This window comes from Triticum dicoccoides, chromosome 3B (assembly GCF_002162155.2).
Source record: "Triticum dicoccoides isolate Atlit2015 ecotype Zavitan chromosome 3B, WEW_v2.0, whole genome shotgun sequence".
Classification (NCBI taxonomy): Eukaryota; Viridiplantae; Streptophyta; class Magnoliopsida; order Poales; family Poaceae; genus Triticum; species Triticum dicoccoides.
The window spans coordinates 474,857,025-474,869,370 of record NC_041385.1 but is presented as its reverse complement, the minus strand read 5'-3'; the positions used below and the strand labels follow the sequence as shown (position 1 = coordinate 474,869,370).

The 12,346-nt window shown below is 40.0% G+C and overlaps 1 long non-coding RNA gene across 1 annotated transcript in view; it reads right to left on the bottom strand.

The window, feature by feature from the left end:
* LOC119276613 overlaps positions 1-10,616 on the bottom strand; it is an 18,507-nt gene extending 7,891 nt beyond the window's left edge. Inside the window, exons 1-2 of the long non-coding RNA XR_005136674.1 lie at positions 10,311-10,616; positions 303-406 (exon numbers count right to left, since the gene is read on the bottom strand). This is a non-coding gene — a long non-coding RNA (uncharacterized LOC119276613). The remainder of the gene's footprint in view (positions 1-302; positions 407-10,310) is intronic.
* Between the last annotated feature and the right edge of the window lie 1,730 nt (positions 10,617-12,346).

The window sequence follows — 12,346 nt, the reverse complement described above, 5'->3', positions numbered from 1 at the left end:
GTGTCTAGGCAGTATATTTTGGGCATCCTTGATTGTTGTGGGCTACTTTTGCTACTGCCCACTATAAGAAAGGGGGGGGGGTGTGAGCACATGGAATAATCCTAAAAAAATCCATTGTTGGTAGAAAAAAAGTATATGTGTATAGAAAATATCAGAAAAAGATGTATTGGGGGTGGGGGTTGTGTTGGGGGCTTTGCCTGTTATCTTGCTTTGGGCTTGCCTGTTATCTTCCTAAGTCGTGGCAATGTTGCGGGAACACGTAGGAGACAGGAAAAAGGAGCAAAAAAGTGTGTCGACTGTACCTCGCCATTCTGTTGATCTTGGTAGTCATCCATCATAAAAACTACCACTCGAGGGATACTGAAAAAGATGCCCTCCCCCGTAGTTTTTCACTTTTGGTTTTTGCCTGCATTTGAAATGAAATATGATTTAGAAAACAGGTGTGAAAAAACCCCTTTGCCGACTACTCGAAGCAGCAAACCTTGCCGACGTTAAAGCATCATGAATTCACTACTTCTCATCATTGTCGGTTTCATCGGAAAAAAGCATCATGTATGTATACAAATTAAGCACAGCAAAAGAAAATACGCGTGTTTTGCTAGTTATCAGTCCTATCCGTTATTGAGCATCAACATCGACTACACACATGATGCATGTTACTACCGTCAAAGGCATACAAAACATCGTACAAATTAAAAGAGACAACCAATTGACATAATATTTCTGACATATGCATCAGTCGAGATCTTAAGCAAAAAAGGGTAAAAGATGCAGCCTCTCAATCGTTGCTCAGGCACAAACGAGAAAAAATATATTTCAGACCTATAAATCACTATCCTCAAGCTCCTCATCTTTTACTACTTACTAGTGCATGAACTATATAACAGATTTCTCAGTATGGGTGAATGTCAGAAAAATAGGTAGCTTAAAAAGAGGCTAAGATAAAGAATCTGTGCATTTATCCACTTAACATGCTTGTGCAGACACCTGTGAATTCATCACGCTAAGCTAGAAAATGCAGAATGAAGCTGGTAAAATGTGGAATGCAGATAGAATTCACCTAGTCAAAGCTCCTGATATTGTATCGAGAATGCATTCTAACCGGATGGAAAAGTGGCTGCGGTTAATTGATACATCCAGTTCATCGAACACGTACAAAAAGTAACCAAAAATTGCCTACTTGTGTATGAATATCGGAGGAGAGAAACAAAAGAGCATGTCTGAAATTTTCTACAAAGATGAACATAGACGACTTGGAAATCAAAACAACGACAGTAGCATATCAGCCACCTCAAGCACACTAGGATTAACATGGAGCATGCTCCTTTGTCTTCTTGCTTGCTGCTGCCACTGATCGAGGGGAACTGGTCTCGGAGAAAAGCCGAGTTCAGCAAATTCAGAGTGCCGATGAAGCAGCGCCCAGATTTCAGAAGAAAAAGGGAAGCCCCAAAGCTGGAGCACTCTTCCATGTGCAGCTACTTGATACCTCTTGAGCACTGCGTTGGATTTCCCCGAAGAGGAGAGGATGATGCAGCAAAGTAGCGTAAGTATTTCCCTCAGTTTTTGAGAACCAAGGTATCAATCCAGTAGGAGACCACGCACAAGTTCCTCGTACCTACACAAAACGATAGCAACTCGCAACCAACGCTTAGGGGTTGTCAATCCCTTCACGGTCACTTATGAGAGTGAGATCTGATAGAGATAATATTTTTGGTATTTTTGATAGATAGATGCAAAGTGAAAAGTAAAAGGCAAAGTAAAAACAAAGCATGTAAATAAAGTGATAGATATTGATATGATGAGAATAGACCCGGGGGCCATAGGTTTCACTAGTGGCTTCTCTCAAGAGCATAAGTATTCTACGGTGGGTGAACAAATTACTGTTGAGCAATTGACAGAATTGAGCATAGTTATGAGTATATCTAGGCAATGATCATGTATATAGGCATCACGTCCAAAACAAGTAGATCGAAACAATTCTGCATCTACTACTATTACTCCACTCATCGACCGCTATCCAGCATGCATCTAGAGTATTAAGTTAAAAACAGAGTAACGCCTTAAGCAAGATGACATGATGTAGAGGGATAAATTCATGCAATATGATAAAAAAAAACCATCTTGTTATCCTCGATGGCAACAATACAATACGTGCCTTGCAACTCCTTCTGTCACTGTAAGGACACCGCAAGATTGAACCCAAAGCTAAGCACTTCTCCCATTGCAAGAACTACCAATCTAGTTGGCCAAACCAAAAAGGATAATTCGAAGAGACTTGCAAATATAACTCAATCATACATAAAAGAATTCAAAGAAGAATCAAATATTTTCCATAGATAATACTGGATCATAAACCCACAATTCATCGGTCTCAACAAACACACCGCAAAAAGAAGATTACATCGAATAGATCTCCACGAGAGAGGGGGAGAACATTGTATTGAGATCCAAAAAGAGAGAAGAAGCCATCTAGCTACTAGCTATGGACCCGAAGGTCTGAAGTAAACTACTCACACTTCATAGGAGGGGCTATGGTGATGATGTAGAAGCCCTCCGTGGTGGATGCCCCCTCCGGCAGAGCTCCGGAACAGGCCCCAAGATGGGATCTCGTGGATACAGAAGGTTGCGGCGGTGGAATTAGGTTTTTGGCTCCTGTTCTGATTGTTCGGGGATACATAGGTATATATAGGAGGAATGAGTACGTCGGTGGAGCGTCAGGGGGCCCACGAGGTAGGGGGCGCGCCCAGGGGGGCGCCCTCCACCCTCGTGACCGCCTCTGGCACTTCTTGGAGTAGGGTCCAAGTCTCCTGGATCACGTTCGGTTGGAAAATCACGATCCCAAAGGTTTCATTCCGTTTGGACTCCGTTTGATATTCCGTTTCTTCGAAACACTGAAATAGGCAAAAAACCAGCAATTCTGGGCTAGGCCTCCGGTTAATAGGTTAGTCCCAAAAGTAATATAAAAGTGGAAAATAAAGCCCAATATAGTCCAAAACAGTAGATAAAGTAGCATGGGGCAATCAAAAATTATAGATACGTTGGAGACGTATCAGGCATCCCCAAGCTTAATTCCTACTCGTCCTCGAGTAGGTATATGATAAAAAAGAATTTTTGATGCGGAGTGATACTTTGGCATAATTTCAATGTAAATCTTCTTAATTGTGATATGAATATTCAGATCCGAAAGATGCAAGACAAAAGTTCATATTGACACAAAAATAATAATACTTCAAGCATACTAATCAAAGCAATCATGTCTTCTCAAAACAACATGGCAAAAGAAAGTTCATCCCTACAAAATCATATAGTTAGGCTATGCTTCATTTTCGTCACACAAAGATGTTCCCAACTTCTATACCCCCGATGACAAGCCAAGCAATTGGTTCATACTTAAATAATCTCAAACTTTTTCAACCTTCACGCAATACATGAGCGTGAGCCATGGATATAGCACTATGGGTGGAATAGAATATGATGATGGGGATTGTGTGGAGAAGACAAAAAAGGAGAAAGTCTCACATTGACGAGGCTAATCAACGGGCTATGGAGATGCCCATCAATTGATGTCAACATGAGGAGTAGGGATTGCCATGCAACGGATGCACTAGAGCTATGAATGCTCAACAAAAGAAAACTAGTGGGTGTGCATCCAACTCGCTTGCTCACGAAGACCTAGGGAATTTGAGGAAGCCCATCGTAGGTATATATAAGCCACGTTCTATAATGAAAAATTCCCACTAGTATAAAAAGGACAACTTTATGAGACTCACTACATGAGGAACAAGGTGCTACTTTGAAGCACAATTTATGAGACTCACTACGTGAAGAACAAGGTGCTACTTTGAAGCACAAGTGTGGAAAAAAAGATAGTAGCATTGCCCTTTTTTATATATTTTTTGGGCCTTTCTTTTTTTCTTTTGGCCTTTCTCTTTTTTGGGAAATGCTCTAATAATGATGATCATCACACTTCTATTGATTACAACATAAGGATTACAACTCGGAACTTAGAACAAGATATGACTCTATATGAATGCCTTCGGCGGTGTACCGCGATGGTGCAATGAATCAAGAGTGACATGTATGGAAAATAATGCATGGTGGCTTTGCCACAAATACGATGTCAACTACATGATCATGCAATGGCAATATGACAAAAGTAATGTATGTCATGATGATGATGGTGGAAGTTGCATGGCAATATATCTCAGAATGGCTATGGAAATGCCATGGTAAGTGTGGTGGCTATTTTGAGGAAGATATAAGGAGGTTTATGTGTAATAGAGCGTATCGTATCACGGGATTTGGATGCACCGGCGAAGTTTTCACCAACTCTCAAAGTGAGAAAGGGCAATGCACGGTACCGAAGAGGCTAGCAAAGGTGGAAAGGTGAGAGTGCGTATAATCCATGGACTCAACATTAGTCAAAAGAACTCATATACTTATTGCAAAAATTTAGAAGTCATCAAAAATCAAGTACTAAGCGCATGCTCCTAGGGGATAGATTGGTAGGAAAAGACCATCGCTTGTCCCCGACCGCCACTCATAAGGATGCACAAGCCAGGTACACTTCATGTTTCAAATTTGTTACACAACTTTAACCATACGTGCATGCTACGGGACTTGCAAAGTTCAACACAAGTATTTCTCAAATTCATAATCACCCAACTAGCACGACTTTGATATTATCACCTCCATATCTCAAAACAATTATCAAGCATCAAACTTATCTTAGTATTTAATGCACTCAAAAGAAAGTTTCACATATCTTGAACACCAAGTATATTAACATTAAGCAAATTACCATGCTATTAATTACTCTCAAAATAATCTAAGTGAAGCATGAGAGATCAATAGTTTCTTTAAAACAAATCCACCACCGTGCTCTAAAAGATCTAAGTGAAGCACTAGAGCAAAAATTATCACGCTCAAAAGATATAAGTGAAGCGCTATGAGCAAAACTATCAAGCTCAAAAGATATAAGTGAAGCACATAGAGTATTCTAACAAATTCCAAATCATGTATGGCTCTCTCAAAAGATGTGTACAACAAGGATGATTGTGGTAGACTAACAAGCAAAGACACAAATAATACAAGACGCTCCAATCAAAACACATATCATGTTGGTGAATAAAAATATAGCTCCAAGTAAATTACCGATGGAAGTGGACGAAAAGAGGGGATGCCTTCCGGGGCATCCTCAAGCTTTGACTTTTTGGTGTCCTTGGATTATCTTGGGGGTTCCATGGGCATCCCCAAGCTTAGGCTCTTTCCACTCCTTGTTTCATAATCCATCAAAAGAATTCACCCAAAACTTGAAAACTTCACAACACAAAACTCAACAGAAATCTTGTGAGCTCGGTTAGAGAAAGAAAACAAAAGACTACTTAAAGGTACTGTAATGAACTCATTCTTTATTTATATTGGTGTTAAACCTACTATATTCCAACTTCTCTATGGTTTATAAACTATTTTAATAGCCATAGATTCATCAAAATAAGCAAACAACACACGAAAAACAGAATCTGTCAAAAACAGAACAGTCTGTAGGAATCTGTAACTAACGCAAACTTCTGCAACTCTAAAATTCTAAAAAAAATAGGAAGTTCTGGACAATTTGTTTATTGATCAGCATCACAAAGAATCAACGCAACATCACGTTCCTGTGATTTATCATAACTAAATTCATGCGCGAAAAGTTTCTGTTTTTCAGCAGAATCAAATCAACTATCATCATAGGTTATCCTATAGGTTCTACTTGGCACAAACACTAATTAAAACATAAAACCACGTCCAAACAGAAGGTAGATGGATTATTTATTACTAAACAGAAGCAAAAACAAAAACACAAAGTAAAATTGGGTTGCCTCCCAACAAGCGCTATCGTTTAACGCCCCTAGCTAGGCATAAAAGCAAGGATAGATCTAGGTATTGCCATCTTTGGTAGGCAATCCATAAGTGGCTCTCATGATAGATTCATATGGTAATTTTATTTTATTTCTAGGGAAGTGTTCCATAACCTTTTTTAGGGGAAATTGGAATTGAATATTCCCTTCCTTCATATCAATAATTGCACCAATCGTTCTAAGGAAAGGTCTACCAAGAATAATAGGACATGAAGGATTGCAATCTATATCAAGAACGATAAAATCTACGGGCACATAATTCCTATTTGCAACAATAAGAATATCATTAATTCTTCCCATAGGTTTTTTAATATTGGAATCCGCAAGATGCAAGTTTAGAGAGCAATCACCAAAATCACGGAAATCTAGCAAATCACATAAAGTTTTGGAAATAGTAGAGACACTAGCACCCAAATCACATAAAGCATGAAACTAAAAATATTTAATTTTAATTTTAGTAGTAGGTTCCCATTCATCATAGAGTTTTCTAGGGATAGAAACTTTCAACTCAAGTTTTTCTTCATAAGATTGCATCAAAGCATCAACAATGTGTTCGGTAAAGGCCTTATTTTGACTATAAGCATGAGGAGAATCTAGCACGGATTGCAACAAGGAAATACAACCAATCAAAGAGCAATTTTCATAATTAAATTCCTTGAGATCCAAAATAGTGGGTTTAGCAACATCATGGTTTTTATTTATTTCAATCCCACTTTCATCAATTTCATCATCAAGATCTAGAAACACCGAATTCTTAGAACGCCTTCTAGGTAAAGGAAGATCATATTCAAATTAATCAAGATTAATATTGCAAAACAAAGATTTAATTGGGGACACATCAATAACTTTTAGATATTCATCTTGATTTTCATAGGAATTGGAAGAACACGCTTTAATAAAGGCATCTTTGGAAGCACGCATCCTAGCGGTTCTTTCCTTGCACTCATCAATGGAAATTCTCATGGCTTGAGAGACTCATTGATATCATGCTTAGGAGGAATAGATCTAAGCTTTAAAGAATCAATTTCAAGAGAAATTCTATCAACGTTCCTAGCCAAATCATCAACTTTAAGCAATTTCTCTTCAAGCAAAGCATTAAAATTCTTTTGTGAATTCGTAAACTCTTTAACACTACTCTCAAATTCAGAGGGAATCTTATTAAAATTTCCATAAGAGTTGTTGTAGGAATTTCCATAATTATTAGAAGGATTACTAGGATAAGGCCTAGGATTAAAATTCCCTCTATAGGCGTTGTTTCTAAAACTATTCCTACCAACAAAATTCACATCCATAGATTCATTATTATTCTCAAGAAAAGTAGATAAAGGCATATCATTGGGATCAAGAGGAGTATTTTTAGGAGCAAACATCTTCATAAGTTCATCCATCTTTTGACTCAAAACATTGATTTCTTCTATAGCATGCACTTTTTTACTAGAAGATCTTTCGGTGTGCCATTGAGAATAATTAGCTATAATATTATCAAGAAATTTGGTAGCATCCCCTAACGTAATTTCATAAAAGTACCTCCCGCAGCCGAATCTAAAAGATTTCTAGAAGCAAAATTCAATCCGGCATAAAAATTTTGTATGATCATCCATAAATTCAAACCATGAGTAGGGCAATTGCGAAGCATTAATTTCATTCTTTCCCAAGATTGGGCAACATGCTCACGATCAAGTTGTTTAAAATTCATGATGTCGTTCCTAAGAGTGATAATCTTAGCGGGAGGAAAATACTTAGAGATAAAAGCATCTTTGCACTTGTTCCAAGAATCAATACTATTTTTAGGCAAAGATGAAGACCAAACTTTAGCACGATCTCTAAGTGAAAACGGAAATAACTTCAATTTGACAATATTGTTATCCGTATCTTTCTTCTTTTGCATATCACACAAATCAATAAAAAAATTAGATGAGTAGCGGCATCTTCACTAGGAAGGTCGGCGAATTGATCTTTCATAACAAGATTCAGCAAAGCGGTATTGATTTCACAAGACTCATCATTATTAAGAGGAGCAATCGGAGTACTGAGGAAATCATTATTATTGGTATTCGAGAAATCACACAATTTGGTATTATCTTGCGCCATGTCAACAAGTAATCCAACACACAAGCAAATAGAAAGGCAACGAAAAAAGGCACACGGGAAAGAGAGGAGGAGATTGGGAAAGAGAGGGCAAATAAAACGGCAAGGGTGAAGTGGGGGAGAGGAAAACGAGAGGCAAATGGCAAATAATGTAATGCGAGAGATGGGGATTGCGATGGGTACTTGGTATTGTTGACTTGCTTGTGTGAGCCTCCCCGGCAACGGCGCCAGAAATTCTTCTTGCTACCTCTTGAGCACTGCGTTGGATTTCCCCGAAGAGGAGAGGATGATGCAGCAAAGTAGCATAAGTATTTCCCTCAGTTTTTGAGAACCAAGGTATCAATCCAGTAGGAGACCACGCACAAGTCCCTCGTACCTACACAAAACGATAGCAACTCGCAACCAACGCTTAGGGGTTGTCAATCCCTTCACGGTCACTTATGAGAGTGAGATCTGATAGAGATAATTTTTTTGGTGTTTTTGATAGATAGATGCAAAGTGAAAAGTAAAAGGCAAAGTAAAAACAAAGCAAGTAAATAAAGTGATAGATATTGATATGATGAGAATAGACCCGGGGGCCATAGGTTTCACTAGTGGCTTCTCTCAAGAGCATAAGTATTCTACGGTGGGTGAACAAATTACTGTTGAGCAATTGACAGAATTGAGCATAGTTATGAGTATATCTAGGCAATGATCATGTATATAGGCATCACGTCCAAAACAAGTAGATTGAAACAATTCTGCATCTACTACTATTACTCCACTCATCGACCGCTATCCAACATGCATCCAGAGTATTAAGTTAAAAACAGAGTAACGCCTTAAGCAAGATGACATGATGTAGAGGGATAAATTCATGCAATATGATAAAAAACCCATCTTGTTATCCTCGATGGCAACAATACAATACGTGTCTTGCAACTCCTTCTGTCACTGTAAGGACACCGCAAGATTGAACCCAAAGGTAAGCACTTCTCCCATTGTAAGAACTACCAATCTAGTTGGCCAAACCAAAAAGGATAATTCGAAGAGACTTGCAAATATAACTCAATCATACATAAAAGAATTCAGAGAAGAATCAAATATTTTCCATAGATAATACTGGATCATAAACCCACAATTCATCGATCTCAACAAACACACCGCAAAAAGAAGATTACATCGAATAGATCTCCACGAGATAGGGGGAGAACATTGTATTGCGATCCAAAAAGAGACAAGAAGCCATCTAGCTACTAGCTATGGACCCGAAGGTCTGAAGTAAACTACTCACACTTAGTACATCGGTGGAGCGTCAGGGGGCCCACGAGGTAGGGGGGCGCGCCCAGGGAGGCGCCCTCCATCCTCATGACCGCCTCTGGCACTGCTTGGAGTAGGGTCCAAGTCTCCTCGATCACGTTCGGTTGGAAAATCACGATCCCGAAGGTTTCATTCCGTTTGGACTCCGTTTGATATTCCGTTTCTTCAAAACACTGAAATAGGCAAAAAACAACAATTCTGGGCTGGGCCTCCGGTTAATAGGTTAGTCCCAAAAGTAATATAAAAGTGGAAAATAAAGCCGAATATAGTCCAAAACAGTAGATAAAGTAGCATGGAGCAATCAAAAATTATAGATACGTTGGAGACGTATCACTACTATGCATGTAATCTCATCACTGAAGCTATGTCCATCAGGTGCCAAAAAAGCACCCACTAACCTGAAGCTCTTTGCTAGTTGTGCCTGCTGGAGGACTCGGCCAACCAAAAATTGCGTGCTTACCTTCTATATTATTTCCCTAAAACCAAAAATACAGGAACGCCTATTCCATAAACTGATTATTGCCTACCTACCCTCTATCTGATAACCTACAGAAACCCACATCATTCCAAAATGCTTATTGGACTACTCTTCTATCTGATTTGCCTGCGAAAAACACACAGTATTGCCTATTCTCTATTTCTGATTTGCCTGCAACAAACACAACACTCATTTGCATACTTATCTGTGATTTGCGTGCGAAAACACATAGTATTGCCTATCCTCTATTTCTGATTTGCCTGCAAAAAACACAACGCTTATTTGCATACTTATCTGTGTTTAATTGCCTACAGAAAAAACATCCTCAAAACTGTTATGCCTACGTACTGGAAGAGGAAAACAAAGCATGCCGCATCCCAAATGGCATGAAAAAAAGCTCTGGAGCACATCCCCCTACCACTACCCCGACCCTATCTCTCCATTTTATTCGCTCGTGCGGTCGTTGATGACGACGAGGGCGTCAACGACGAAACCCCAGCAACCACGAGATGTGGGACGAGGGGAACATAGGTTAAACAGACCTTGGGGCATTGAATCAGCAGGATATCGCGTCTCCGGGGCATCCGTCGCTTCGCGCAGAGCTTCGTCGCTTCCTTCTTCTCCTTCCCCGTCGATGCTTCCTTCTCCTCCTTCTCTGGCACGCGCGTGCCGCCCTCACCCGTCGGATGCTGGGCGGAATCCTTCGCTGGGGGTCTCCTTTCTCCGTCAATTGACTCGTCGCCGGCTAGCTCGCCGCGAAGCCCTAGGGATTTCGTGGGGGATTTGGGGTATCGCTCGTCACCGGCGCAGTGGGGAGTGGAGTGGGGGATGGGAACGGGAGGATGGAGGAAAACCATCTGGTCGCCCCTGGTCGGTCGACCAACCCACGTGTCTGTGCGGGCGTGTGAGATGGACGGCTGTGGTGCGGCCGTTCCAGCGCGGTTGATAGCGCGTGCGCACCACACAACGATTAGGTTTAAAAAATACGGAGATATTATTTTATTTGACTGGCAGGCTAAAGCTGTGGAACATTATTTGAAAATATTTAGCTGTGATCTCTTCTGGAAAAATAACTAAATCAGCACCGTAGAACAAATTTCAGAAATTCTTCAAATTTACAAGTTTATACCAAAACTAATCTAAAAGAAAGTCTTTGTATCAGTACTTTTAGCTAATGCGTATTCTATGCTAGTATATAAATGAATTGCAAGGATGCGCCTTCTAAGAACAGGTCCACTACGTGAATGCAAGGATGTATTCTTACATGATAGTGTGTAATCACCATTTAAGCAACATAAAGTTATAAACAGGTGCCCGAATAAATACTAAAGAAGGGATTTGAGAACACTATTTTCTGAGCATAAACAAAGTACATGTACCATTTATCATATGTAAATGGTGTTTGACGGACTGTTATGAAAGCGCCCTTCTCCTCGTACGCCCTCGTCGCTCGCCCCTGCAGGGGAGGGGGGGGGGTTGAAGGAAATATGCCCTAGAGGCAATAATAAAGTTATTATTTTATATTTTCTTATTCATGATAAAGGTTTATTATTCATGCTAGAATTGTATTGATTGGAAACTTAAATTCATGCGTAGATACATAAACAAATACCGTGTCCCTAGTGAGCCTCTATCAGACTAGCTCGTTGATCAAAGATGGTTAAGGTTTTCTAACCATAGACATGTGTTGTCACTTGATAACGGGATCACTTCATTAGGAGAATGATGTGATAGACAAGACCCATCCGTTACCTTAGCATATGATTGTTCAGCTTATTGCTAATGCTTTTTTAATGTCAAATACATATTCCTTAGACTATGAGATCATGCAACTCCCAGATACCAGAGGAATACCTTATGTGCTATCAAACATCACAACGTAACTGGGTGATCATAAAGATTCTCTATAGGTATCTACGAAGTTATCTGTTGAGTTGGCATGGATCGAGATTAGGATTTGTCACTCCGTATTTCAGAGAGGTATCTCTGGGCCCCCTCTCTGTAATACACATCACAAGAAGCTTGCAAGCAAAGTGACTATGGAGTTAGTTACGAGATGATGTATTACGGAACAAGTAAAGAGACTTGCCGGTAACGAGATTGAACTAGGTATGAAGATACCGATGATTGAATCTCGGGCAAGTAACATACCGATAGACAAAGGGAATTACGTATGTTGTCATAACGGTTCAACCGATAAAGATCTTCGTAGAATATGTAGGAACCAATATGGACATCCAGGTTCCTCTATTGGTTATTGATCGGAGAGGCGTCTCGGTCATGTCTATATAGTCCTCGAACCCGTAGGGTCCACACGCTTAACGTTCATTGACGATATAGTGTTATATGAGTTATTCGATTTGGTGACCGAATGTTGTCCGAAGTCCCGGATGAGATCACGGACATGATGAGGAGTTCCGAAATGGTCCGGAGGTAAAGATTGATATATATAGGACGATGAAGTTTGGACACCGGAAGAGTTTCGGGGGTATCGAGTATTCATCGGATCACCGGAAGGGGTTCCCGGAAGCCCGGGGAGGTTAATGGGCCTTATGGGCCAAGAGGGGGAAACACACCA